Source organism: Macaca fascicularis, chromosome 17 (assembly GCF_037993035.2).
Source record: "Macaca fascicularis isolate 582-1 chromosome 17, T2T-MFA8v1.1".
NCBI lineage: Eukaryota > Metazoa > Chordata > Mammalia > Primates > Cercopithecidae > Macaca > Macaca fascicularis.
This window is the reverse complement of record NC_088391.1, coordinates 32,095,134-32,123,101: the sequence shown is the minus strand read 5'-3', so window position 1 is coordinate 32,123,101 and position 27,968 is coordinate 32,095,134. Positions and strand designations below refer to the sequence as shown.

At 43.9% G+C, this 27,968-nt stretch overlaps 1 protein-coding gene across 1 annotated transcript in view; it reads right to left on the bottom strand.

Annotated features, from left to right (window-relative positions):
• Positions 1-27,968, bottom strand: part of OLFM4 (olfactomedin 4) — a 285,024-nt gene that overhangs the window by 142,820 nt on the left and 114,236 nt on the right. The window lies entirely within an intron of this gene.

The window sequence follows — 27,968 nt, the reverse complement described above, 5'->3', positions numbered from 1 at the left end:
TTCTCCCATCCCTGCCCCGACCCCTTAGACTCAGGCAGCAGTGGTGCCCCTGGCAGGAGCCAGCTCTGTCCTTCAGCTTCACTTGACCTCAGGGAAGCAGTGGAACTACATTCTCCAAAATGTTTCCTGCCTGGTGTCTGAAGTACCCCCCAGAAATGATGAGGAAATGTTTCCTTCATCCATTTTTAATTGCTGCAGATTATAATTACATTCTTTGGGAAATAAATACTTAACCACCTTCCCTTAGATTTTTTTTCAGGCTTAGGGAGGACGGTGATGTAAAGCTTTCAGTTAATAGCTTAGTTTATTCTGGTGTCATTTCTTTTATTTCCTTTCAGCTTGTTATTTATGGTTTAAATTTTCTGCACCCTGGTGCTTGGCCTGCTTTCCTCAGGAGGATAATTAAGAAAAAGAATTTAGATGTTCAGGCATTTTTTACCATTGGGCTGCAGGCGCTAGAAGTGTTTAGGGGAATAGAGGGAAATGTGAGAAAAAGGAGCAAACACCACTGCTGCCACCACCAAAACCCCAAAATAAAATCCATTACTTCCATAAAGTGCATTAAGGTGTTATTCTCGTCATTTGGGAGGGCACAACCCATTATCCTAACACTCAACGGATTCCGCTAGACAAATAGCTAAGTGACAGGACTCTTGCATGTGAATAAATTACCGTACAACTCCTCAGTGACCAAACGGTCCTATAATTGCAATGGGATCGAGATTCTCCAAAGTGTGTCTGCCCCACAGCCAACCCGATCTTGCCGTACATCTATGGGCCTGTAAGACAAATGGGATCAGAACAGAAACCAAAATAAAACTGAAAGAATACTGCTCCCGTTACACAAAGCAGTGAGTGTTTAATTAGGGGACATGAATTGCAGCCTTCAAAATAGAGGGGGGGAAAAAAAACCTTTCTCCATGAATGACTCTTCCTACCCTTGAAGACAATCATAATGAAACTGACAAATACACCTTGGAGGCCAGCTTTAAGAATCAAATCGATTTATTTAATAATTTAGGAATCACTTCCAGCCGTCTCTCCCATTAAAATCTGAAGGGCCATTGTATTCTCTATTTCCTCGGTTCCTTTCCTTTCTCTTAGTTATGCCTCACTGCCTTTAATAAATAAGTAATACAGAGGGAAGAAAACACTTATCTGGAGTACCTCGCCTTCGCCTTCACCCCACAGGGCTCTCTGATTCTTTTCTACCTGGAAATAAATGGAGTCAGGAGCAATCTTTTCTCCCTCAAAGGCTGGGGCAGCAGGGTTAGGCCCCTAAGTTACAGTCGGTAGTAGCCCTGGAGCCCAGGGCACTGCTCAAGCCAGAAGAGCTGCAGAATAAATAACGTGTTAAGACAAGCTCATAGAGGCAAGAGCTCATCCCAAAGGCTGAGCGAATGTCCACAGGCTACTCTCTGGCTAGCAAATGGCAGGAAACCACCACAGCTAGGAGGAGAATTCCGCAAGCATCAAAGTAAACTGTGATCATTTGTAGTTTATTGCTCAAAAGTGAGGGCTGCTGAACCCAACCGCAGTTATATTTCCTCATGATGCTTTGAAGAAAATGGGAAAGAGATTGCTATTATACAGTAGGTCTCAGAAAGCAAACTTGCTGATGGAGCAGGAGCGCAGCCGACTCAGCTCAGCCCCTCCCTGCTCTCTGGCTCTGAGCAATGCATTCCTCCTTCTAGCCTTGAGGCCACTGGGGTTGTGGGGTCCCACAGAGTTGCTGATCACCTACAGCAAGGTAAGATCTTGCTCCCTGCAGAGCCACCCTAATGATAACACAGGAGCCATACTGGTTGGTCATGTACAACACTGACTTCATCCACCACCCTCAGCATCCAAGGTTGAGCTGGAGGCACAACTAACATTCATTTCCCAGCTCCTGCCTGAGCCCCCTTCCCTGGGCCAGCCATTTCCACTATTCACAGGTCCTTCTGCAGCCTTTGCAGGGTTACTCCCCAGTGGAAAGCTGCCCCTCTGCCTTTCTCCAATCCTGGTCTGTGGCTAGTCTAATTCCATTTGGTCCTTATAGGCAGGAACCCTTGCCCCCAGGAATCTGCCCCCAGCACTGGAGGACGTGCATGTCTTGTCAGTGATCATCTGATCATGTACTGTCTTTTTTCCATGCCTATCTCCACTTGCCAGACTGAAAACTCCTTAAGGGCAGAAACAAGCCTTCTTGGTTTCGTATCCCCATACCTAACATGGTGCACAGTAGGTGCTTAAGAGACATACGTTAACTAAACATTGGGGGACGCCGAGTTGGCTCACTGCTGACAGATATGGGGCATTTGCCACTGGTTTATGGCATAAATTGTGCTTCCTGGGTTTTTCAGGTGGGAGAAAGAGAAAGAAGAGGGAAGCACAAATGTCTGTCTCTCCTGGAAACCGGAATCCAGAGTCTTCCCCCTGCAGCCGCTGGGAAGGTAATTTATCCCTGCCAGGAAAACATGGGCACCAAGCCACATAGCAACTTCTCTCCCTCCACAAATTAATCATGATTCCGGTGTTAATTCCATAAATAATTCATGAAGTCAAATATAAAGTATCACAACACTCCCATCAGCTATACTGTGCAGCTTCATACGCGGGAGAAATTTAAACAGAAACCTGGAAGCTTCTCTGGTTTACAGGAAGTTCTGATATGGCTAAATGCACATTAAATTTAGCCAAATGCCCTTTTAAAGTAAATATTCATTGAACACCCTGTGCTAGGTACGATGCTGGGTGAAACTGAATAAAGGACAGTCTCTGCAGTAAAGGACACAGTCTCTACCCGGCAGTCAAGAAGAGGAAGCGAGAAAACATCACAGAATGTTAAGCGCTGAACAGACAACACAGCGAGGCTGTATATATAGCACAGTGGTTAAGTCTCTGTGCTGTGCAAACAAACCTGGATTCTACTCCCAATTCTTAGCTGTGTACCCTTGAACCAGTTAATCTCTCTAAGCCTCAATGTCCTCCCCTGTCTCCTCATCTGCTAAGTGGTATGATGACAATAATAGTATCTATTGCACAGGGTGGGCCTACAGAAAAAAGGCAATTAATGTTGGAGATTAACAGGATTAGCATTGCAACATTAACATTACAATATATAACACACTCTTGGGGAGTCAGAAAAGGTTTCTTGGAGAAGGTTTCAAAGGCTTCCTGGGGGAGAATGAGAAATGTGGGGCTGGGGGGAAACAGTTCCATATTTTGTGGGGCCTAGTGCAAAATCAAAGTGCAGGCCCCCCCACCGCCCTTTTTCTTTTTTTTAAGACTTCCAAGAGAGTGACAGCAGAGCACTGAAGCAAGTCAAAGTCCTTCTAAGAAAGGACACTGGGCACCTGCATAGGTCGCAACCTCAGATGCTGTCCCTGAGAGAAGGCATGCTCCCTACAGTACCAAGCATGGGATTGGTACTTGCAGGACAGATGGTTTTGCCTTCCTAGAGAACAAATTCTAAGTCTCAGCCATCTTCCAAATGATGCTCCCGACGGAACCGCAACATCAGAATTGACTTTCAAATTCAAGGTAGCCAGATAATCTAGTGGCTAACATGAGGTTGTGGGCACATATGTAAATGATGGAAATGCACCTCCCATTCCTCTGATACTCTCTGTCATGGACAAGGGAATGCATGAGGCCACTTCCCCAGGTCCCTTACTGGGTCTTAGATTGCTTGCGGGAAAAAAAATTTTCAATGGAAATTACAGAGTCTGAGAATCAGGAGTCCTGAGTACCAGCTCCAGGCCCTCCACTCAGGGCAAGTCACCTTGTGTCTTCGAACACCAGTGTCCTCACCTGTGAATTGCAGAGATGGAATCACTGATCTCTCAAGTTCTTTCTGGATAGACTATTCCATATTTCTGTGGAATAGCAGCAGGAGAAAGAAATAAAAGCCTGCAAAGCCACAGTAAGGTAATAATAATTTTAAAACAAGTTCTATGCCTGCTGATTTTTTAACATACCATTTCTTGTCTGGAAAAAAAAACTATATTATGCAAAATAAAATGTGGTTGAAAATTCCCATAATGTCCCCGTGTGTGTTTCATTTAGCAGGTGTGGTATATTTCATACCATTAAGGCTTTGTGTAATAGGGACTCTGAAGCCCAATCACTGATAACACTCTTATTTAGACCACTCAGCATGGGGAACATATATTTCCTGTACATCTAGCTGGTTTTATTGCTTAAAACATTTGCATAAAGCCAAACAATTATCCCCAGGGGATGGATCATTTGCTCCTGCTTTTCCTTACCTGAAGTTGTGATCCTTCAAACCCCCTTCTTGGAATGACCTCCCTGGATCCCAATTGTGAAATTATCCACCGAGTAACCAAGTCCAGGAACTTGGGCAGACTCCAAAGGCTGCTAGGTCCAGGGGTTTTCTGCTCTAGAAACGCACCTAAGGGATCTGACATCTTAGAACGGTGGTTCTCAAACTGTAGTGTGTGTGGGAATTACGTGGAGGGCTTCTTAAACACAATTTCGGGGCTCCACTCCAAGTTTCTGGTTCAGTAGATCTGGCGTGGGGCCTGAGCATTTGCGATTCTAACAAATTCCTAATGACGCTGATGCTGCAGGTTCCAGAACGACATTTTGAGAACCACTGTATTTAAGAGAAAAATATTAATAGCAGCAAGGTCCTGGCCAACTTATAAGATAAATATCTAAAACACGATCAGGTGGGCCGGGCGCAGTGGCTCACGCCTGTAATCTCAGCACTTTGGGAGGCCGAGGCGGGCTGATCACAAGGTCAGGAGATCGTGACGATCCTGGCTAACACGGTGAAACCCTGTCTCTACTAAAAATACAAAAAATTAGCCGGGCTTGGTGGCTGGCGCCTGTAGTCCCAGTTACTGGGGAGGCTGAGCCAGGAGAATCACTTGAACCCAGGAGGCGGAGGTTGCAGTGAGCCGAGATCATGACACTGCACTCCAGCCTGGGCAATAGAGCAAGACTCCATCTCAAAATAAAAAAAAAAAGAAATGCTCTAAAGGGGGAATCCGTATCCTCCAACTAGGTTTCAACTTCTACATAGAGATGAATGTTTTCTTGATGGTCATTCACTTCTGGATACTGGGGGACACTGGAAGGAGAGAACCAATGACTCACTGCTCACAGAAGTTTTCAGTCCGCGTGAAAAGAGGCTTCACTCTCAGCCTCCAGTATAAACACATTTCCCCAAGGTTCCAGTGCTCCCTAAATCCTTAAGCCAGCCAGCAGCAGTAGCATCACTTGGGAGCTTGTTAGAAATGCAGCATCTTAGGCCCCAACCCAGATCTACTGAACCAGAATCTGGCTGATTTTAAGGAGATTCCTGGCAATTTGCATGCACATTAAGGTTTGAGAGGCACTTCTCTAAGTAACATAGGGATGGAGAGAAACACCTCTGACACTAAGCCGACAGATTTCCAAAGGCATATCTTCTTTAGGATTTTAGCCTGGTTGGAGTCTAACTTGAAGAGAGAAAAGACATACACATACATTAACACCCCCCTGTATCTCCCAGTCCAGACCTATTGCAGCCAGGTGTGTTTTTCAGGTCTAGGCCTGAAAAGGGGTTGAAAGTTCAGGTGCCCGGAAGTCCCAGGTAGCAAGTCATCAATGCCTGAATCAGGCTTAATGTAAGACAAGAGTGGGTGATGACGCCTTTGACCAACTGGAAAGTGCATTCTCTCCTAAAGGTTTTCAGTTGCGAAATTTTGAAAACACTGTGCTGGCCAAACAGAAGTGCAGGTTTCAAAGTTTTTGATCCTTGAACTAATGTATTAGCTAAAATGTATTGACCACTTACTACAATTAGACACTGTTACCATTAACCCTGTTTTATACTTGGGAAAACAGGCACAGGCAGACCAAGTAAATTGTCCCCAAACCATGTAGCTAAGGAAGAGCAGAGCTGGGGTTTGAACCCAGGCAGTGTGGCCGCAGGGATGCACCTCCTGTAGCAAGGGCCGCTTCTGTGGGGAACAGGGGCACCTGTCCTGAAGGTAGATAGAAGCAGATTCTCTAAGAAGAAACCAGAATTGTCACGTGGTCTTAGATGGAACAAACATATAATTGATCCCCCAAATTGGGATGCTTTTGAGACTAAAAGTGGCATTACTAATAATTACTTATGACAACAGGTATATGCCAGGATGGTCCCCAACAAATGGAGAACGTGTCAGGGCCCATAGGCAGGCTCTCTGACTGGACCAAGGGTTTAGGGCGGTCTCTGCCACACGGAGGACAGGCAGGAGCGGAACGGGGAGTAGGCCCTGAGTGGAGGAAAAAGAAACCATGCCTGAGAGCCAGACCATCTCATTGTTGTGGTTCCTTTTCTCCATTTCTGCCTGTTTTTCTTTTATTATCCTCAAACTCTAGTAACAATTTGTTAAAGTACTCGTCTCACCCCAACTCTCATCCAAGTAGTTGGCACCCCCAAGGAGAAAGAGAGCATGGAGCAAGGCCCACCCCTCCCTGTCTGCCTCACAGAGACTCCCCTCTGTATTATCCACGGAGGATAAAGAGGGAACTTTACCCAAAATTACAATTCCCCCTTGAAGTCTCCATAGCCGGGGCCCTATCCTGGAATCTATGATCCTAGACTCAAACAAATCAGTACCTTGATCATTTTCAAAGAGTTTTCACACGCCTTTCTCATTTTGCTTTGGCCACAACATGGGTAACAGGTTACACCAACTCCATTTTATACCCAAGGCTCAGACAAGCGCAGTGAAATCAATTCTGAAATGGAGGCAATCAAAGCTGATGAAAATCAGGTTTGACTGGGCTGGGTCTGTTAACTGGGAATAATTACCATCTCTTTCCTTGAGGAACTCTCACAGGGACTCTTGGGCGGTTCATCTTGAGTAAATAAAATGAGTAAGGAAGCATCTTTGTTTCGTGGAATTGGGTTTGGGCGGCAGGTCCACACAGGAAGCATCCTCTGGGCGGTGCCCAGTCTGGGCTCAGCCTCTGCCTCTCCCGGCTGCCAGCAGCTGCCCTCCCCCACAACCCCAGCCATCCAGAGGGCACCAAGAGCCTAACTGGCATTGTTAGTACTGATGGCTCCTTCCAAAAGAGCAGAGAGGAACAGGCAGAAGAGAAAACATCACTCCGCAGAGCCGCCTGCTGCCTGTGTGTAATGCAGGTGAGCATCTAACTCTGTGACTTCTGGCGTCTGTGTCCACAGGAAAGCTCTGGAAGCCCCTTTTCTGCTTCAGAAACCATATGGAACTCTGCTAAAAAGACAGTAGCCTCAAAAATTAAAGAGCCTGACAAGACCAAGTAGTGGTGATCATGTGGTGCTTCTGGATCTCTTATATCATATTCTGCAGAGGAGTCTGTAAGCTGGAACAACCACTTTGGAAAACTGTACGTTATCTAGTAAAGTTGAAGATATCCATTTCCAGCAACCCAGCAATTCTACTCTGAGGTGTGCACCCTATAGCAATGCATGTCAGGATGCACAGATAGAATGTTGAAAGTAGGCCAGGCGTGGTGGCTCACGCCTGTAAAGCACTTTGGGAGGCCGAGACAGGCGGATCACCTGAGGTCAGGAGTTCGAGACCAGCCTGACCAACACAGAGAAACTCCGTCTATACCAAAAATACAAAAATTTGCTGGGTGTGGTGCTGCACATCTGTAATCTCAGCTACTAGGGAGGCTGAGCCAGGAGAACTGCTTGAACCCGGGAGGCAGAGGTTGCAGTGAGTGGAGATTGTGCCACTGCACTCCAGCCTGAGTGACAGAGCAAGACTCCATCTCAAAAAAAAAAAAAAAAGTTGAAAGTAGTGTCATTCATAATCACCACAACCTCCAAACCACCTGAACGTCCATCAGCAGTAGATTAGATAAATAAGTTGTGGTAAAGGCAATCAATACCATTGCCATTGTTATTATATGAAAATGAATAAACATAATCTTAAGCAAAAAAAAAAGGGACAAAAGAATATACACTGTAGGATTCCACTTATATAATGTTCAAAATCATCAAAACGTCAAAATTATCCAACCACACACTGTAATGTTTAAGGATGCACTTGAGTGTGGTAAACATTAAGGTAAAGCAAAGAAACTATTACCAGAAGTCAGTACAGTGTGGCTAATTCTGGGAGAAGAAAGGAACTGTAGAGGGGGATGGGGAGTTACTAAGGTGCAGGCAATATTCCACTTCTTGACCTGGGGAAAGTGGCTATCCAAGTGCCTGCTTCTGTACATAGGTGCCTTTGTGCATTATTCTGTTGATATGTTCCACTTCTCACACACACACACACACACACACACACACACACACACACACACCCCAGAAAATGTTAAGAAGAAAGGCAGCTCCCAGCCAGGCGCGGTGGCTCACGCCTGTAATCCCAGCACTTCGGGAGGCTGAGGCAGGCAGACCACGAGGTCAGGAGTTCAAGACCAGCCTGACCAACATGGTGAAGCCCCGTCTCTACTAAAAATACAAAAATTAGCCTGGCGTGGTGGCGGGCGCCTGTAGTCCCAGCTACTCAGGAGGCTGAGGCAGGAGAATCGCTTGAACCCGAGAGGCAGAGGTTGCAGTGAGCGGAGATTATGCCACTGCACTCCACCCTGGGTGACAGAGCGAGACTCTGTCTCAAAAAAGAAAGGAAAGAAAGAGAGAGAGAGAAGAAAGAAAGAAAAGGAAGGAAGGAAGGAAGGAAGGAAGGAAGGAAGGAAGGAAGGAAGGAAGGAAGGAAGGAAGGAAGGAAGGAAGGAAGGAAGGTAGGTAGGAAGGTCGGTCCCCGGGCCTGATGGCAGCTGCCCCCTACTGGAACCCAAGGAAAGTGCAGGTTCAGAGGAGGTATTTGGTGGGTGGGAGGGGGTGTTGAAAGGGACACAAGAGCTGTTGTGGCCTCAGAAAAAGTTGTACCCAAATCCCTTTTGGAATGTTTCTTAAAGTTTTATTCATGAGTTGTTAAGCATTTTGTTTAGCAAATCGGTTTATCCCAACCACCTCTGTGGAGGTGGCAGATGGCACCTAAAGAAAGCCTCCTAAATGCAGCCCAGTCTGTTTGCTCACCCTCTGCTCAGACCTTGGCCACTGTTCCCAAGGCTCAAAGAAGCAGTCAGAGAAGGAGGCGAAGGGAGGGAGAGAGGGGTTTGTTGGAAGCCAGTGAAGTCTGTGGGGATGGATAAAAACATGGTGTTTACAAGAAACAGCAGCCCCAAGACCGAGTCTTTTGCTTTGCTGGACGGCTCTGCAAATGCACACCAATATTGAAGCCTGGGACACCCCAAGCTGCTAAATATAACCACTGCAGCAAGGGAAGGGGTGTGCAAGAGCCAAAAAGCATGGGAGTGTTAATTTGTGTGAAAATCCAACAAGGAATTGTGTAAGAGTGAGGGTGAGAGTCAAAAGGATGGAATTCTTAACTCCTTGATGTAGTCAATAGTCCCATCTGGTCCTTCTGACTGTGGGAGAGAGCCTGCAGTGAGGCCTTTTCCAGGCCCTGACAATTCATCTGAAAAGGAAAAGCCAGCACAGACGTTTCCAAGGGCTTCAGTCCTGAGTGGGACAGGAGGGAAGTGAAAACGGGACTGTAAGACGTAGTTCTATTATTTAATATTTTCTAAAATGGCATAATGGCACTATTCATTAATCAGGTTAAAATGTGATTTTCCTTGTGCCTCATGTTAGTGACAACCCAATTTAATAAAAGAGCAGGCACTTGTCAGAGTCCTTGGGTCTGTGCTTTTAAGTGACACTTTGCATCTCTTACCTTTTTTAATTTGAAGATGTTTGGATTTTCATACTCTAACAAAGACCTCCCCACAGTTCCTGAAAGATTGTTTCAAGGACTTTGGAAGCCATTTCTAATTTGTTGCCTTGAAAGAACTGTCCCCAAGTATAATGATGTTCCCAAGCCCAAGGTTTCAGGCCAGGCACAGTGGCTCACACTTACAATCCCAGCACTTTGGGAGGCTAGGCAGGAAGATTGCTTGAGCCCAGGAGTTCAAGACCAGCCTGGGCAACACAGTGAGACCCTGTCTCTACAAAAAAAATGTTTTAAAATTATCCAAGCATGGTAGCATGTGCTTGTAGTCCCAACTGCTCGGGAGGCTGAGGTGGGAGGCTCACTTGAGCCTGGAAGGTCAAGGCTGCAGTAAGCCGTGATCATGCCACTGCACTCCAGCCTGGGCAACAGACTAAGACCCTGTCTCAAAAAGAAAACAAAGGCTACAAGAAATAGATTACCTATAACTCTCCATTATTCACCAAACATGTGTTAAGTGCTGACTAGATGCCAGGCCTGGAGTGCACACTGTGCCTCATGGTGGAGCTTACCTCTGTGGGGAAGGAGAGTAAGACAGTATGATTTGGGGTGGTGAACACTCTGATGCAGGACAGCAGGGCATTGCAGGGCATGTGGAAGGGGCACCTCACCCAGGCTCAGAGGCTCAGGGAAGGCTGCCCAGAGGGAGTGACATGCAAACTGAGATCTGGAGGAGGAGCAGAAGCTGGCCAGGTGAATGGCAGAGGCCAGCAGTGTTCCGGGTAGAGGAAACAGCACTTGCAAAGGCCTGAAGAGAGGAGAAAGATGGTGTGCCCAGGCTTAGAGCGGGAAACTGAGGAGGGGTGAGAAATGATGCCCAGAAGCAGGAGACTCCAAATCATAAGGGACCTGGAGGCCATCAGAAGGAGTCAAACTTGGTTCTAAACTCGTGAGAAATCTCTGATGGTTGGGAACAGATTTCTGAATTAGAAAGATACCATTGTGTAGAGCTTGGATTAGGAAGAAAACAAGACAGGCATGAGGAAGACCAGATGGGAAGCTTCCTCAATATCCTAATGTAAGACGATGGAAGTGAGGCTGGATGGGGACTGAAGACACAGGAGAGGAAGGGCCTGTGCCTATTTTTGCCTCACTCCCCTGGTGAAAGAACACACTTCAGAATACATCAATTTCCAAGACAAGCAATCAATCACTTTCTGTTAAGTGTGACTGTGTACCTACTATGCACCAGCATGGAGCAGTGCATGGACCATTGCTTCAACAATGCCAAGACGCCACTCAGCAGGCATGCTAACGTGGCACCATTCCAGCCTCATGAGCAAGGGCTCTGGGGTCAACCTGGCTTTAAATTCTGGCTCCACTTACTCTCTATGTGACCAGAGACATGGTATTTAATCTCTTTGAACTCATTCTCCTCTTAATAAAGTAGAAGAAAAGTGCCCACCTTTTAGGTTTGTTGGGAAAATTAATTGGGTTAATATACATAAAGAGTCTGTCGCAGTACCAGGCACATAATACTTGTTCCATAAATGCAGCTGGTGCTGCTGGTGGTGGTGATGGTGGTAGTAAACTTTTTGGTGTTGCTTTCATAGTTTGATTCTACAAATCCTGTTTTAGCATAGCTGGTAAATCCTGTGCAAACAAGCGAATGTTGTTCCCTGCATTTTCCCGTGGTTGCCATGCAAGTGAAAGTCAATGCTGTGGTCCCGAGTGCCCAGCCAACAACATAGCATAGTTCAAGAGAACATTGATCAGACACTTACAGGAGTGGGGATGCAGTGAGATGCTGCCAGCATCAGTATGGTCACCTGAAGATGGTGACAATGTCATCTCTGAAATACAGACAACTCTTTACTCTCAGATCCCATACCCAAGAAGATGCACAGTGAGTCCAAACAGCTTCACTGAGCAACACAAGGGTATAAACCGACAATAAAAAGACTAGGCACACACCCTGGATTGCAGGAAACACTACATGCATGGAGCTCAAAACATGCTCCTGTAACACGTTGCTGAGAGCTGCCCTGAACGCTGTTGCCTAGGCAGCAGAGCATCCAATGATGGACTGTGGAACAAGGAAATAGGAAAACAGATCAAGAAAAATGGCATGACCTTTGGGAGACTGAAAAGCAGAATGAGGCCAGAGCTACATTTAGCTCCACACTAAACCTACGCTTTGTAGACCAAGAGTGTCTGACTTTCTTCTGAGCACCACTATCTGCTTTTTTAATTTTTTTTTTTTTTTACTTTGTGAACAACAGGTCAAAACAGAACCATCTTCAAGTGCTCCAACATTGAAGCAAATCAATCTGCAACTCAGCCCCATGGGACTGAAACCATATGGAAGATGGATATAATAGCGATGTAGTAGAAAAGTGTTTTGAGATTTTAAGTAATGTTCTTGTGCCTTGCAATACCTTCAGTCCTTCTACTCACCCCTTTCTCCCCAGGCAGACACTTCAGCATCTAGCACTTACAGCCTCAGGAAAGGAATGGCACAGCAAAATCGCTGAGAGAAAGAAAAAGTCAATTCTTGATGTGGGAGTTTCAAATCTGAAACTCAAAACTGAGTTTAAGGCGAAGATTTTTGCATTCCAAAAGCTTAAGAGAAAGCTATTGTCCTAAGGGGTTCAATATGGAAGATGGGTACAGTCAAAGGTGAAGTGAAGGTAACTGGACACTGGTGTGTATCCCCACCACACCCCCAGGTAAGTGCTGGTGGAGAGGCTACAGTAAAGACCCACAGGGATTCTAGAGGATTTGAGAGCTTTCCAAGAGAAGACAACAATAAGTAAGGCCTGGGATGGCTGTGTGGGGATTGCAGGCTGGCAGACCCTAGAGGGCCTTGCAGAGTTTCCCTACTCCAGCATGTGGGGAGCAACCAGATCTTCCATGTGTCCAAAAAAAGAACAGAAATAACCAAGTAAAACACAGATCTGGAGACAGCTTGCCGATGAAAGGAGAAAATGCAACCACTATCTTTGCAGACAGAAGCCCAGAGAGCTGATGCAAATTGAAGGGGAGGGAGAGCAGGAGGTCATAGCTACCAAGAACCAGACCTTCTCCCCAAAGATTCAAGTAGGCTGAGATCCTGAATTGATTGAGTTTAAATTTTCCCTACCTGGCAGAGACTTTAAAAATAAAAGAAGAAGAGGAGGAAGAAATTAAGTTCAGGTACAAAAAAAAAAAGTCACACTTTACATGTTTGCACTCCTATGTGGCATGACATAATACTATCCTCACCATTGTTATTAGTGAGTATGATAGCTGCCCCTGGTAAATCACCTACTATATGCCAGCCATTGAGGGCGGCACATTGTACTGAGCCCTGTACAAAAATTGCCCTAATTATTCCTCCAAATAATATTCTGAGGTGGGATATTATTCTCTCACTTTTACAAATAAGAAAACTAAAGCAAAGATTTGAGTACCTTGCCCACAACCTCACAGCTATTAAGCAGATCCGGAATTTTACCCAGGTCTTTCTCTACACTGGGGCATAGCCAAGTGGCTTTTGCTTGACTAATAAACCTGGCACAACCATAGACAGTAGGGATAGAAGGAGGTGCTGAAATTAACATCACACAGTGAGGCATACTGGCAAGGGCTGTTTGCTACCCTTTACTCACATAAATGAGCTGACCTCTCCATGGGCCAGCACCCCAGTGACTCAGCATCAGTCAAACGTGTTCTTGCCGGGATCAGCGATGGATTTCCCATAACTCCTCAAGCCCATCCACATATAAACGTTTGCACACACAGTAAGCCCAGGCAGGGAGGTGTTAGGCCTGCCAGGCTCCAGATGCTCCTTGACACAGCAGCCTGGCCCAGGACTGGCTCGGGCTCCCGGAAGGACAGACCCAACAGGAGTTTTGTTTGTGTTTTAAGAGATATCACAAATTCCTGTTCAATACGCATTTAGAGATGATTTATCATTTGCTCAATGAGATGATAGCTTCCTGCACTCTTTGATTTTAGGCCTCTCATCCTGCCTGGTGGAACTGATGATGGCAAGGCAGCAAGCCCTGTCAGAGGCTGGGAAGGAGCTATTTCAAACTGGCAAGGAAATAATTCTTTAAGTAACAGATTTGAGCTAAAAGTGGCGTTTTGCCCTAAACAGAGTCATTTATATAAAGTCATCAGCTTCCATCATGCACATCCTCTCCTCCCAAAGAGTAGGATCCCAATCAGGATGCGGTTTCCCCCACATGAGGATATTTGAGGACCATCTGAAGGTTGCAATTCAGGCTGCAAGCATTCAGTGCTTAATTTTCACTCTAACAGCAAATCCTTTCTCTTCCAAATTAAACCCTCCCTTCTAAATCCTAAAACCAGTATCTTAAGTCCTTTTTCCTTTTTTCCATTCCTTATGCATCAAAATCCATATTATGTTGATTTTCCCCCCAGTAATCCCCAAAAGTGTCCCTTCCCTGCTCCCTAGTTAAACCCCGCATTCAAGTTTAAATCCCTTCCATAACAATCGATCCAGCCTCTCTAGCTTGACCCTCCCAGACTTTCTGCTTCTGTGTTACTTTCCCTTCACTTTTTTAGTAGGGCCCATTTTACCTTCCTCTAGGACCACAAAAGCCCAGATAAACAAAAGACTTGTTTGCTTAAAAAGCGAAAGGAAAATATCTGAATCAAATTTGACATGGTCTTTTACCTTCACAGCTGCTCTCCTCCTTCCTGCCTCAGACTGTGGATTCATTGTTGGTAAATGAGATAAATTTTCTTCCATTGACATAGCACCCAATAATACCAGAGCATTTATTGAGCACCTTTTCTGTGCCACACACCCTGCATGATGCTGGTGATATAAACATGTGTTCTTGCCAGGGCTGCCAGTGGATTTTCTGTAATTCCTCACACCCATCTACACATAAGCACATACACAGTATGTCTGGGTAGGGAGGGGTTGTTAGGCCTACAGGCCTCTGGATGCCTCCCTGCATCCCCGCCTGAATGCATACAGTTTGAATTGCAACCTTCAGATGGCCCTCAAATATCTCAGTATGCAAGGAAACACCTCGGAATTGGAATCCTACTGTCTGTGAGGTGAGAATGTGCATTGACGGAAGGCAATGATTGTAAATGATACTGCTTAAGGGATATAAAAATAAAAATAATAAAACACAAGCTCACATTTAACGTGCAGAAAATGGGAATGTTCACAACAGCCCATAAATACTTCTAACTCCAGCTCTCAGCTCAGGAAGATAATCTTTCTCACCTCTTTGTGCTTCCATCTTAGCACTTATTCACAATGAATTGTAATTGCTGGATAACCTACCTATTTCCCCCACTAAACAATGAGTTCCCTGAGAGCAAAAACTGCTTTATTCACTGTTGAGTGCCCTGTATCTGGCACAGTGCTTTTTACCTGGTAACAAGTATGTGCTCAGTGACTGTTTATTGAATAAATGAATGAATGAACTAACAAGTGATGTGCCATAAGAACAAACAAAGGTGGATTAGGAAAGGCTTTAGGAGAGGTAAAGCCTGAGCTGTGCAAAGGCTTGGAAGTGTGAAACTTCTTCAGGCACTTATGGAATGGCAGGTAAATGAATGCACGGGAGCACTGGACCAGTCAGCAGCCGGAAACCAGACTGGACAGCCGGTAGGGCCGGGCTGGGAAGAGCCTCATGTGCTGAGGAGGTTGGATATAATCCTGTGCAATAAGGACAGTGTTCTGTCCTCCTGGTGTCCTCCAGTCCTCTTAAATTACTCCTTCTCCTTCTGGTAAACATATCAACATATAGCTGCATTTCATTCAGGAGAGGAAAGTGTGATGGAAATAGAATTTCCTAAGGTCCACTCAACAACAAAATAACCCCAAACAACCCAATTTAAAAATAGGCAAAGAACTTAAATAGTCATTTCTCCAAAGAAGATATACAGATGGCCAATACATACCTGAAAGATGCTCAACATCGCTAGTCACTAGGGAAATGCAAATCAAAACTACAAGATACTACTTCACACCCATTAGGATGACTACTATCAAATAAACAGAAAGTGGCAAGTATCGGTGAGGATGTAGAGAAATTGGAACCCTTGTGCATTGTTAGTGGGAATGTGAAATGATAATACCACCATGAAAAACAATATGGTGGATCCTCAAAACTTTAAACACAGAATTACTATATGATCCAATAACTCCACTTCTGCATATATGCCCATCTACCCGAGAGCAAAGGTAGAAACAACCCAAACATCACCAACATGAATAGATAAACAAAATGTGGCATATACATACAATGGAATATTATTCAGCCTTATAAAAGGAAGAAAGGAAAGAAAGGAAATTCTGATACACAGTACAACGTGGATGAACCTTAAAAACATTATGCCAAGTAAAGTAAGCCAGACACAAAAGGACAAATATTGGACGATCCCACTTATGAGGCATCTAGAAAAGGCAAATTCATAAAGACAGACAGTAGAATAGAGGTTTAGTGGCTCGGAGTAGAGGAAATGGAGAGTTATTATTTAATGGGTATAGAGTTTCAATATAGGATGATGAAAAATTTCTAGAGATAGAAAATGGTGATGGTCACACAATATCGTGAACTTAATACTGCTGAAATACATACTTCAATGTGGTTAAAATGAGTTTAATGTTAAGCATATTTAACCACGATAAAAATATTAAAATTAAAAGTTTTTAAGGCCTTGGTTTTTCTTTGACATGGCAAATTTGAGGGACTGGGGAGCATCCCATGTCCGCCAAATCTCCTCATTTTCTCTCCCAGTTATAATGCTGGAACATATTGTTACGGGTACTTCCTCTGTTATCCACTAAACCTCTTCACATCTTCAAAAATTTTTTTTTTTTTTTTTTTTGAAACAGGGTTTCACTCATGTTGCCCAGGCTGGAGTGCAATGGCGCGATCCAACCTCCGCCTCCTAGGTTCAAGCAATGCACCTACCTCAGCCTCGTGAGTTGCTGGGATTATAGGCGTGCCAGCACATGCAGCTAATTTTTGTTATTTTTAGTACAGACGGGGTTTCTCCATGCTGGCCAGGCTGGTCTCGAACTCCTGACCTCAGGTGATCCACCCTGCTCTGCCTCCCAAAGTGCTGAGATTACAGGCGTGAGCCACTGCACCCAGCCAACCTCTTCAAACTCTTAATGAACGTGAGTCTTTCCATGACACATATCAGTCATCTCCCAGCTTTGAAGGACTTTTCAGAGTTCAGTGGGCTCAGAGGTGAAAACATAGCACTTCTCACAATTAAGTTTACTGGGTTCCCACTAATGATTTTACCTAAATTATCCACCTAGGATGCCAAACTTTTACCACTTAGTGTTTTTGAATACATTAAAAGAACTGTCAGCAACCCATAAGTAAGAAGTGTAATTTGCTCACCAATAGGTGAGCAGGGGACTGTCGTGACCTCTTGAGGGAAGGTTTTTACCAACTTTTGAAAGGAAGAAAATGTCTCCCTCTTGCCCTCAAGAAGTGCCATGTCTGGCCAGCCCCCTGTAACAGCCAAGTTACCCTCAATTTCTTGAAGGCATAAACCAAGATGGTAGTTGGGGCAGGCAGGAAGGCAGACAGAGGTACCCTCAGGGAACACAGCACGGCACTTGTGGTTCTTTATCCTGAATATTAGTCAGTCATAGGTAATCATTTGAAACATTAACTGATGTTCGCCAGTATTTCCCATAATTGCAATACTTTCCACCACTCAGGCAGATGAGAATTCTGTTTTTGTCTCCTCAGGGAAGGCCTGACACAGAAGAAAATGAGAGCAATAGTTTGAGAGAAAAGAGTTTTGAGTTTCAAAAGGCTAGGACTTGGGGCATAAACAAAAGATTTGGAATAAAATGTGATCAGTCAGAGCCAGTTTTTCCTGTTCCTGAGAGCCAGATAAAGTTTGTCCCAAATGAGGAAAGGAACAAAGAATAAGAGGTTTAGAAACTACTAAACCTCTGCGAAGGACTCGTTCCCTGCCCCTGCCCTAATCAACCCATGCCTGGTACCCCCAGAGAATGCCAGGGCCTGCTCTGTGCATGCCCAGAGAGCCCAAAGATCTGGCACCATGTCTCCACCATTAGCTGAGGATGAGAGTAGGAGAGGAGACACGCTGAGTTAGGTGTGAAGGCAGAAAGTCTTGGTTAGCCCTCTGAGTTTCCTGTGGCCCCGGAATGACCAGGGAGCAGCAGTCATGAGCGTGTGTCAGGAAAGCAACTAAAAGAGAGAGCCAGGCTGGGAGAAGACGTGGTTGGCCTATATTCCCAGGTGTGATCCAGGTAGACAAATGACTGGTCACCACCTAAGAACAAGGATGTCTTAGCAAGTGTGTGTTGACAGAGGGCGACTCAGAACCAGAGACCCGCCCCCCAACCTCACCTTCTGTGAAAGGACACAAAGCCCCTCCACCCACCAGCCCAAGCATGCCCCTATCCCAGGAAAGGGAGAGAAGACTCTGAATTCATTTAAATTAAGTTTCCGCCTCTTGGTGCAACAAAAATTCAAAAGAGAGATTCTGGAGTGATGGAGGTAACAGAGTAGTTCCATCTCTTAAAAACCTGAATTTGTGGCCTCTGATTCACACCTCCTACATATGAATGTGTTTGTTGCTTGTTAACATCCAGTGAAGTCGTGTTTGACTCAAGGGTTAAGTTCTAAAATTGGCCCATGAAGTGACAACCAATTGTATATTCACAATTACCCTTGAAAAACTCTTAATTTACTTATAAAAATAGAGTACTGTGCCATCATTCAATAAATTCAAAGCAGCCAGCTTTTCCTCCAGCTTTGAAACAGATTGATGGTTTCTATTTTCCAATTGAGCACCAAATATAGTAATTGGCTTTTGTTTAGAAGTATGTTCTTCAAAAAAAATAAGTATTTTATCTTAAAATGCTAAAATCACACACATGATTTCATCACACAAAGGAAACAAGGCCTAGTTAGGGAAACAGAGTCCTGTGGTCCCATCTCACTTCACCCTCTCCTGAGGAGAATGGAAGGAGAATCTGACCCACAACTTAAATGTAATTTACTCCTTCTCAGAGAGCCTAACGCTGAATTCACATGAGCTTTCTCCACATGTATTTTGTGTGACCTGTGTTAGCAGTACCTTTAAACCTAACTTATGTAGGAGTGATATCAGAGGCGTTAGAACCACAGCACTTCCATCTTGAATAGGTGCTGGGTAAAATGAGGCTAAGACCTGCTGGGCTGCATCCTAAGGAGGTTAGGCATTCTTAATAATATGCTGACCTAGGAGATCACAAGGTACAGGTCCCAAAGACCCTGCTAATAAAACAGGATGCAGTAAAGAAGCCAGCCAAAACCCACCAAATCCAAGATGACTGCAAAAGTGACCTCTGGTCATCCTTACTGCTAATTATATGCTAATATAATGCATTAACATGCTAAAGGAAACTCCCACCAGCACCATGACAGTTTACAAATGCCATGGCAAAGTCTAGAAGTTGCTCTGTATGGTCTAAAAGGAAGCAGAATCCTTAGTTCGAGGAAATCCCCGCCCCTTTCCCAGAAAACTTGTGAGTAATCCGCCCCTTGTTTAGCATATGTTCAAGAAACAACCATAAAAATAGCCAACCAACAGTCTTCAGGGCTGCTCTGCCTATGGAGCAGCCATTCTTTTGTTTCTTCACTTCTCCAATAAATTTGCTTTCACTTTACTCTGTGGACTTGCCCCAAATTCTTTCTTGTGTAAGAGCCAAGAACCCTCTCTTGGGATTTGGATCAGGACCCCTTTCCAGTAACAGTGATACTTATGTGAAATGAACATTCTGGAAACCGTATATCAGCTGTAACTTCATGCCAATGTTGAGGCGAGTCTTATTACTTCTTCGCATTCACCAAAAGACCCTCTTACTCCAAAGCATTCTTCAGACATGATTTCCCGAAGGTTGTGCAGGTGAGTCAGGGAGGGGTTTACATCACACAGAGCACAGCTCCATGTCAAATATCCCCATGAATGTCCCTCCCCAGCCTGACAGCCACTGGGTCCTCTTTCCTTCATCACCTTCCCTGTCCAGCATTTGCCCCTCCAGGTTCCTGCCTTTCATCCCTCTTCTTCTCCTTCCCACATTTCTCAATCTCTCCACCGTTTGCATACAGACTTCATCAATTCAAACTTACATCCTCCCCGCCATCAAGCCTTTTAACAAAAAGACACCTCCACCTGCCAGAATCCACTGTCTTAAAAGGTAAAGAAAAATGGGTAACCATTTATTTCCTATTACATATCTATCACACATTAGCTCATTATAAATATAATCTGAATTTAATTCACCATCTTGGCAGCTACCACTTACTGTTGAGCTAAATATGCTAGATGCTTTATATTTGTTATCCCAGTTACTTCCTACAATAATTCCTGGAATGGTCTCCAATTCACAAATAGGGTAACTAAGGATCAGAGAGTTCAATGTCAAGTCACGTGTCGCAAGTCACACAGCTCAACCTAAAGTCCATAAGTTTATTCATCACACACACTGCCTTCTGCTGGGAAGAGTAAAATGGCTTTCTTTTTTTTTTTTTTTTTTTCCTTTTCTTTTTTTTTGGGTGAGACAGAGATTTACTCTTGTTGCCCAGGCTGGAGAGGAGTGGCACGATCTCGGCTCACTGTATCTTCCACCTCCGAAGTTCAAGCAATTCTCCTGCCTCAGCCTCCTGAGTAGCTGGGATTACAGGCATGTATCACCATGCCTGGCTAATTTTGTATTTTTAGTAGAGACGCAGTTTCACCGTGTTGCCTAGGCTGATCTCAAACTCCTGACCTCAGGTAATCTGCCCATCTCAGCCTCCCAAACTGCTGGGAGTACAGGCATGAGCCACTGCGCCCGGCCAAATAAAATGGCTTTGTCACCCAAACTTCTGTTTCACACCAGATTTGTCCAGGTGGCCAAATTTTCAGATAACCACCCTGCAGTGATAGCTGCAGACACAACCACAGATACCCGGATAACAGTGCTCAAGAAGAGAACTGTAACAAACACTGTTAGCCAGCTAGTTCAACCTCATCCACCCACCTTCCAGTTAGGAGTGGCTACCTAACACAATTCTGACCCGTGAGATACCAATGGAGGTCACTGTATGGGGCATCCAGGAAAGCTTTTCAGAAGAGAAACAGCAAGCCTTCCTTCATCTTCCTGCCTAAAACGCAGATGCCATGCCCGGAGGTGTGGCAGCCATCTTGTACCCAGGAAGACAAAAGCCACCTGCTGAGATGATACCATGGAAAGGTGGACAGAACCCTGACAATATGGTTGAGACGTATTTCAACTGCAGATCACCTACCCTGGTCTACTGTATGGAAAAAAAAATACTTATTTCCTGAAGTAAGGTTTTCTGTGACTTGCAGTCAAAGGCATTCCTAACAGATCCAATTTCTCTCTGTACCGCTTTACAAATGATGGCTAGTCTCTTTCCTGCTATAGGACACACCTCAACAGCACTCACTAGCCAAGGACTGACCACCGTCTGCGCTACTCAAACCACGGTCTTCACTTCTCAGATTAACAAAAGTCAAAACTGTCCTACCTGGGGGACAGAGCGGAACTTAGCAAACACTCTATGTGAATGAATCAAACTTATACAGGCTGTGCCCTGGTGGAGTATGTAATTAAAAGGACTAAAATAATCATATGCTCACGGGGAAAGTTCTTTTCATATTTTCATAAATTTTGTTTTTAATGACCAACTCTTTCTGGGTAGATGGTGTCTCTGCTTAATTTCAGCAGGGGCTCCTGATGCACAGTGAGATCTGAATAGCAGAGTTAAGATCGGAAAGAGAAATTCTGCTATGTCACTTTCAAACCACTAAATGGGTTCCCTAATGATTCTGGGCTAGGAGTTTTGAACATCTGAAAACCAAAGGAGACACCAAGTCTGCTAAAAAGAAAGAAGCACGTTGGTGGTTGGCAGCCAGTCCCACGTTGAATGCCGGTGACGGCCATCTGACCTATGAGGCATCCCCTGCTGTAGGTCAGATCCCCACCAATAATAACCCACTTCCCACTAGTGTTACTAGGAACAAAATCCGTGAGCGTCAGGGCTTGCCACATTCATCCTCGCATTAAAGGGCACAGAAGAGCCCTCAGCCTCTCTAGGCAAGCCAGGCAAAGAGCATCATAGGATTTGCTGCCCCACAACAGGACTGAGACATGTCAAAAATTTAGACATTAACCCCTATTTACAACATTTGTTCACAGCATACGGCCGAGAACCTTTTTAGTAAATCACTTGAGATAAGCTGTCTGGCCCCAAATAAAAGATGTTTGCCAATTTCTTGGTAAGGCAGAAGAAGAGCTCTTTATCAAAAGCATATTAGCATATTTTGCCTCATTAATAACTTCACTGCAGCATTAATTTGCCTAATTATCACATTTGGAATTCAACATGGTATCTAATTAATTCCAAACCCAAAAAACAAATCCAGAATTATAAAGCACACTGACATGCTCCCGCCTGTGCATTCCTTCTTTCCTCTGTGTGTGTGTTTGTGTAAGCAAGTGTGTGTGCTCTCATGTCTCCTCGGTGAGGTCATATTCTTTATTCTGTCTCATGTCATAAGAATCCATTATTTGAATGCAATTTTTCTTCTAATGAGGAGATTATCTCCCAGGCCTAGGAGTTTTTGTTTTCCAAGTCATCTTCAGCCCTCTTTCTCTCTTTTATTTTTATTTTTATTGTTTTATTTTTTGCTTTCTTCCTTATCAAGGGTCTTTCCTAAGATTTGCAGGAATGCAGACTTTCAGAGCCAAAAGTCTTGACTTTGTGACATAAGGAACTCTCATCACTTTTCTCTATCAGTCAATGACTTCCATAAGTAAACGAAGACTGTCCACATTTTTCTCTCCAGAGAAAAGTCCTTCTAACCAATTTTCAAAAGCCCTGAGTAAACATTAGATGGCATTATCAAAACTAAAATTCAGAGCATATCAGCTGAAACTTCCTGAAAGGTTTGAGCTCTTGAAAAACTGAAACTGCAGAAAACTTTAGTTTCAGGGCTCAAACCAACAGCTTTTTACTCAACAATATCATTCTCTGTTCACCCATGCACCTTTTGCTTCCCACAAGGATATCTGATGGTAACAATAGACCATATGCTACCATTGTAGTGGAAAAATACAGAAAAGACTTAGATCTGCATAACATTGTAGGAGGATAAAATAGTTGTTTAAGTAAATGCTCTCTCCTCTATGCCAGCTTTGGGGCTATTTTTAAAGTGTAGTTAAAGTTGTGGCTAAAGTCGGATCAGGTCAACATACTGGGGATATTCACATTTTAAGAGGCGTTGCGAAATACCCAATGGGAAATGCAGCCCTAGCAATCTAAGATGTAAAATGTGGAGCCTGCCATCTTCAATTGATGCCTCCTAACTCAAACAGCAGATATTTATAGATTACGAGGCATCTCCTGCTATAGGTCAGGTCCCCACCAACAGTAATCCACTTCCCTTAGCAGATAATTTTCTATATGAATATATATTTCAAATACTCCTAGACTGTAAGCCTATGGGATTTTTTTTTTCTCTTGACAATACTCATGACCAAGAATAGTCCAAATCCAACAGTTCAAGCATGAATATCAGCAATGACCAAGAATGAAAGATGTTGCCTTGTGAGTTGAGTTTTTCCTTCTGATACGTGTAGCATCAACCTGCTTCTGAAAGCACTTCCAAAATGCCCAAAATGAACAGCCTTAAAACCAGTCTAGCAAAATTCCACATTGCACATGGTAAAAGTCCATGGTAAAAGGAGGACCTGTCTAGGTCTCGATATCTTATCTTGATATCTAAGCATCGGAGTAGATCACAAATTTCTCAATATTAAAGACAAAGGCCTAATGAAAACACGAGCCAACAAACCTTCAACAGAAGAATGAATCCATTTCAAGCTAATCTATGAAATAGCATCATCATCAACACTCTTTTATCCTGGAACCATAAGACTGCTCATCTGCATCACTGACCACTGCAGCCTCACAGTCTGCCCTTTACCAAAGGGAGGATGTAACAGAACCAAATATCTGCTGAACCCCCAGCCTTATTCCCACTGGCAGACACAGGCTTTGGCTAAATCACCAGTAAAAGAAGGGAAAATGCATTAAAGGCTCTCTCGTGCTCCTCTGAAAATAGGCATGAATCCACATCGTAAACCTGCCACACCATCAGGAAAGATTTACTGTTTATTCAGGAGACACAGAAGCCCAGAATAACAAGGGTCCAAGGTTAAATAGCATAAGCAAGGAACTGTGTGAGCAGCTCTGGCCACCTCCCCCCCTGCACCCTCACTTCTGTGAGCCCAGGAGGCATGGAGTAGCTTTTCAAACCTCAAGAATGTTTCAAGAAATAAAAAAATCAAAAGCATTTTTTAATCCTTCATGCTCAATGAAGACTATACAGACATAAAATCCCTCATTTAAATGCCTGCAGTTTTAATATAAAATGTATTATACAGGAAAAAGATTTTACTACCATTAAATGCTTGCTGTAATCCAACAAAGGAAAAAACTGACCTTGATTCTAAATCTTCTGCCTCCCTCCACCACCTTTATTATCCTTAGTGTTACCTACTGAACATACTTTCATTATTTCTCTTCCTTTTTAAAGAAATAATGATTTTTCCCTGGAAGTTTAGAAAACATGCATTGTTTTCTCAAGACAATCCAACAGACTGTTTTGCAAAGAAATGCTAATACAAGAATAACTTCTGCTCTGGAAGCCAAAAAAAAAAAAAATCCCTCTATCTTAGAAAATAATAATGGCAATTGGCTTCCTCTGGTCTTCCAGACTCAGTTCAGAGAACAAGTAGTAAGGCAAAAGGAAGGTGTATCTAAAAAAAAAAAGAAAACAAACAAACAAACAAAAAAAAAACACAAGTCCTTCTGGAACTTATATTTAGGAGATTCTTAAGAAAAACAAAACAAAAAAAGGACAAAAATCATCATTCTGTCTAATAAAAATAGTCACTAATAGATGCAAAATCAAGACAGCAGCTATGACATTCCTAAGGTGATGTATACCTGTATCAGTTAAGGTCCCAGACATAACAAATGGCACACTCAAATCAGGCAATCCAATTGTCTTAATAAAGTGGCTAATTTACAGACATGTGGGCAGTGTATAGTGAAAGCACAAGGAATATTGCAGTCCCCAGGAACTAGCAACAGCAGGAAGCTGTTATTCCCCCAAAGCCCAAAGGGTATGGGGAGGGAAAAATTATTGAAACCCTGAGGGCACTGCAAGGAGAGGGCCACCTGGCAGGAGCTGTAGCATTCAGTAGAGAACCAGAACAGAGAGAAAACTGGGGATATGAATACTTGATGAAGGAGTCATTAGAGGTCAGTCTGCCAAACACAGGGCAGAGTGGAGAAGAACAGAGAATAGATCCAGAAGGACAAACAGACACCCAGCACATGAGGGGGCCAATGAGTTCAAACAAATACACAAATAATAAGAAAGAAAGTAGAAACTCGATCAAACCAATCATTAAGAGCCTCATAATAAGAATGGTGAATTTGCATAAACTTCCGAAGTGAGACAGATCCAGATTCAAATAAAGTCCAGCTCTGCCAATAACTGTGTGATGTTGAAAATCTTATACACTGAGCCTGTTTCTTCCCCTGTGAAATGGGGGTAATACCACACAAGACATTCATGAATCATGCCTAAGATAGAGCCAAGCACTTACCAGACTCTCCATAAATACTGGTTTTTCCACCGTCCCCATTCATACTCCTTTCCTTTCTACAGAGACCCTTTTTTTTTTTTTTTTTTTTTTTTTTTTTTGAGACGGAGTCTCGCTCAGTCGCCCAGGCTGGAGTGCAGTGGCGCGATCTCGGCTCATTGCAAGCTCCGCCTCCCGGGTTCACGCCATTCTCCTGCATTCTCCTGTCTCAGCCTCCCGAGTAGCTGGGACTACAGGCGCCTGCCACCACACCCGGCTAATTTTTTTGTATTTTTAGTAGAGACGGGGTTTCACTGTGTTAGCCAGGATGGTCTCGATCTCCTGACCTCGTGATCCGCCCGCCTCGGCCTCCCAAAGTGCTGGGATTACAGGCGTGAGCCACCGCGCCCGGCCCACAGAGACTTTTAATGGAACTCATGTTACAAAGAAGAAAGAGGAGGAGAGTCAAGTCACATGCCTTTGTGGGTACAGACACAGCTTGGTGTCACAGCATTGGAAGAATCACGAACACCTCATTCCACCATTAGTTTCTGTGATTTTTTCCAGCAACCTGTTGACCAGATAACAAGCCTGGAGTGGCCAAACTCAAAGCTTTGAAAGACCCTCTCCTGCTTCACGTGTTCTCCTGCTCTCCGTGGACAGCTCCTTATTAGAGTAGAATTGCTCTGGGCCTGTCATGTGCTTGGGCTACAGTGGGGCTGGCAGATCTTCATCCTTCTGCACCTTCTCTTCCTTTATTCATCTCGAATCAGAAGCAAGTGAGCACCTAACAGGACTGACACCGGATTATGCGTAAGTCCTTCTAAGAACCTAATGCTTGGCTCTTTGCTGAAGAAAAACAATGACTGTTTCCTTTCATCTTCTTAGAGACTCTATATCACATTTCTCGGGGCTGTGCCCCCACTCCCCCAGCACAAAGTTCACTACCTCTCTAGCTTTCATGAGACATGAGGAAAGAAACTTTACAGCTCTTCTGCACTAAAATGTAATAACTTTCTCCACACGGCTGCACAAAGGATTTCTCTGGGAACAAGGGACCAAGTTTCACAGTTGCATAAATATAAACTAAAGTAGAAATCCATCTTGGAGTCTGCAGGCACACAGTCAACATTCCCATTTTTCAAGAGTCTCAAGGTCATTCTTCACTCTGTGTTCTTTCGGCTCAGCTTTAAAATTAAGCTGGTTAAATAATTCATGACATCATACCCATTAAAATATGAGTATTTTCTACCAAAGGAAACTGCCTTTTTTTTTTTTTTCCATTCATGGTGGAAGAGACCCAGACAAGCCCCCGCCTAGGAAAGCAGTAACGTTCTGCAACAGCAACTGATGAAGTTTCAGAGAGGCTTGCAATTTCGTCTGCTGCTGCACACAACCAGTTTCATCATGAAAAGCCAGCGCCATATGCCAAAGGAGACAGGTTAAGCCTCTTAAATGTTCCTGACAACAATGAGCTTTCATTTGTAAAAAGTAAACATCTGTCTCCTGGGGAAATAATCTACAAAACAATGGGGATGGTTATTTGTTTGTTTGATTTATTGTGACTGCACTAGGGGCTGGGGAGTTTCAGACATCCATGATATGTCAAAATACGGATAATTTCTTAAACATTAAAACAATTTTGAAAGCTTTTTTTAAAGACATCAAAGAGCTCTGCATGCTATAGATACTTACAGGGAAAAGCTGATGATTTCAAAGATTAGGAAAGAGAAGACCAGAATTTAGGCATTGGCTCTGCCACTACTTGGAATGTGTCTTGGACAAATTATTTAACTTTTCTGGGCCTTACTTTCCACATCTGTAAATGAGGGTCAAAATGGAATCTATTCTACTAAGTCAAAGGGTTATTATGAGGCACTGATGATTTATGAGTTTAGAACTACTTTTTAAACTGTACAGAAAAACAAATATTAAGGTGGTGGTTGGTATTAAACAGATAAAAGGGACATTTTCACTCTACCCCTTTTTTTTTTTTTTTTTTTTTTGAGGCAGAGTCTCGCTCTGTCACCCAGGCTGGAGTGCAGTGGTGCGATCTAGGCTCACTGCAAGCTCTGCCTCCCGGGTTCACACCATTCTCCTGCCTCAGCCTCCCAAGTAGCTGGGACTACAGGCACCCGCCACCAAGCCCCGCTAATTTTTTGTATTTTTAGTAGAGACGGGGTGTCACCGTCTTAGCCAGGATGGTCTCGATCTCCTGACCTCGTGATCCACCCGCCTCGGCCTCCCAAAGTGCTGGGATTACAGGCGTGAGCCACCGCTCCCAGCCCTATCACTCTACACTTTTAAAAGTCAATGGGAAGATTTATTACCTAAATGGAAGACAAAATTTCTTCTTACTTATGAATCTTCTTTGGAAATGACTGCATCCCCCAGCTTAATATAGCTGAGTGTGCAGGTGACAATGATCATCTGACCTGTTATAAAAGCAGGGACTATAGTGATCACTGGTGTGGGTTGCAAGAAGGAAAGGTAATCAGCATCATCATCATTATCATCATCATCAATCCCTATGGTTTACAAACATCCTTTTGTCATTTTTTAATTTGATACTC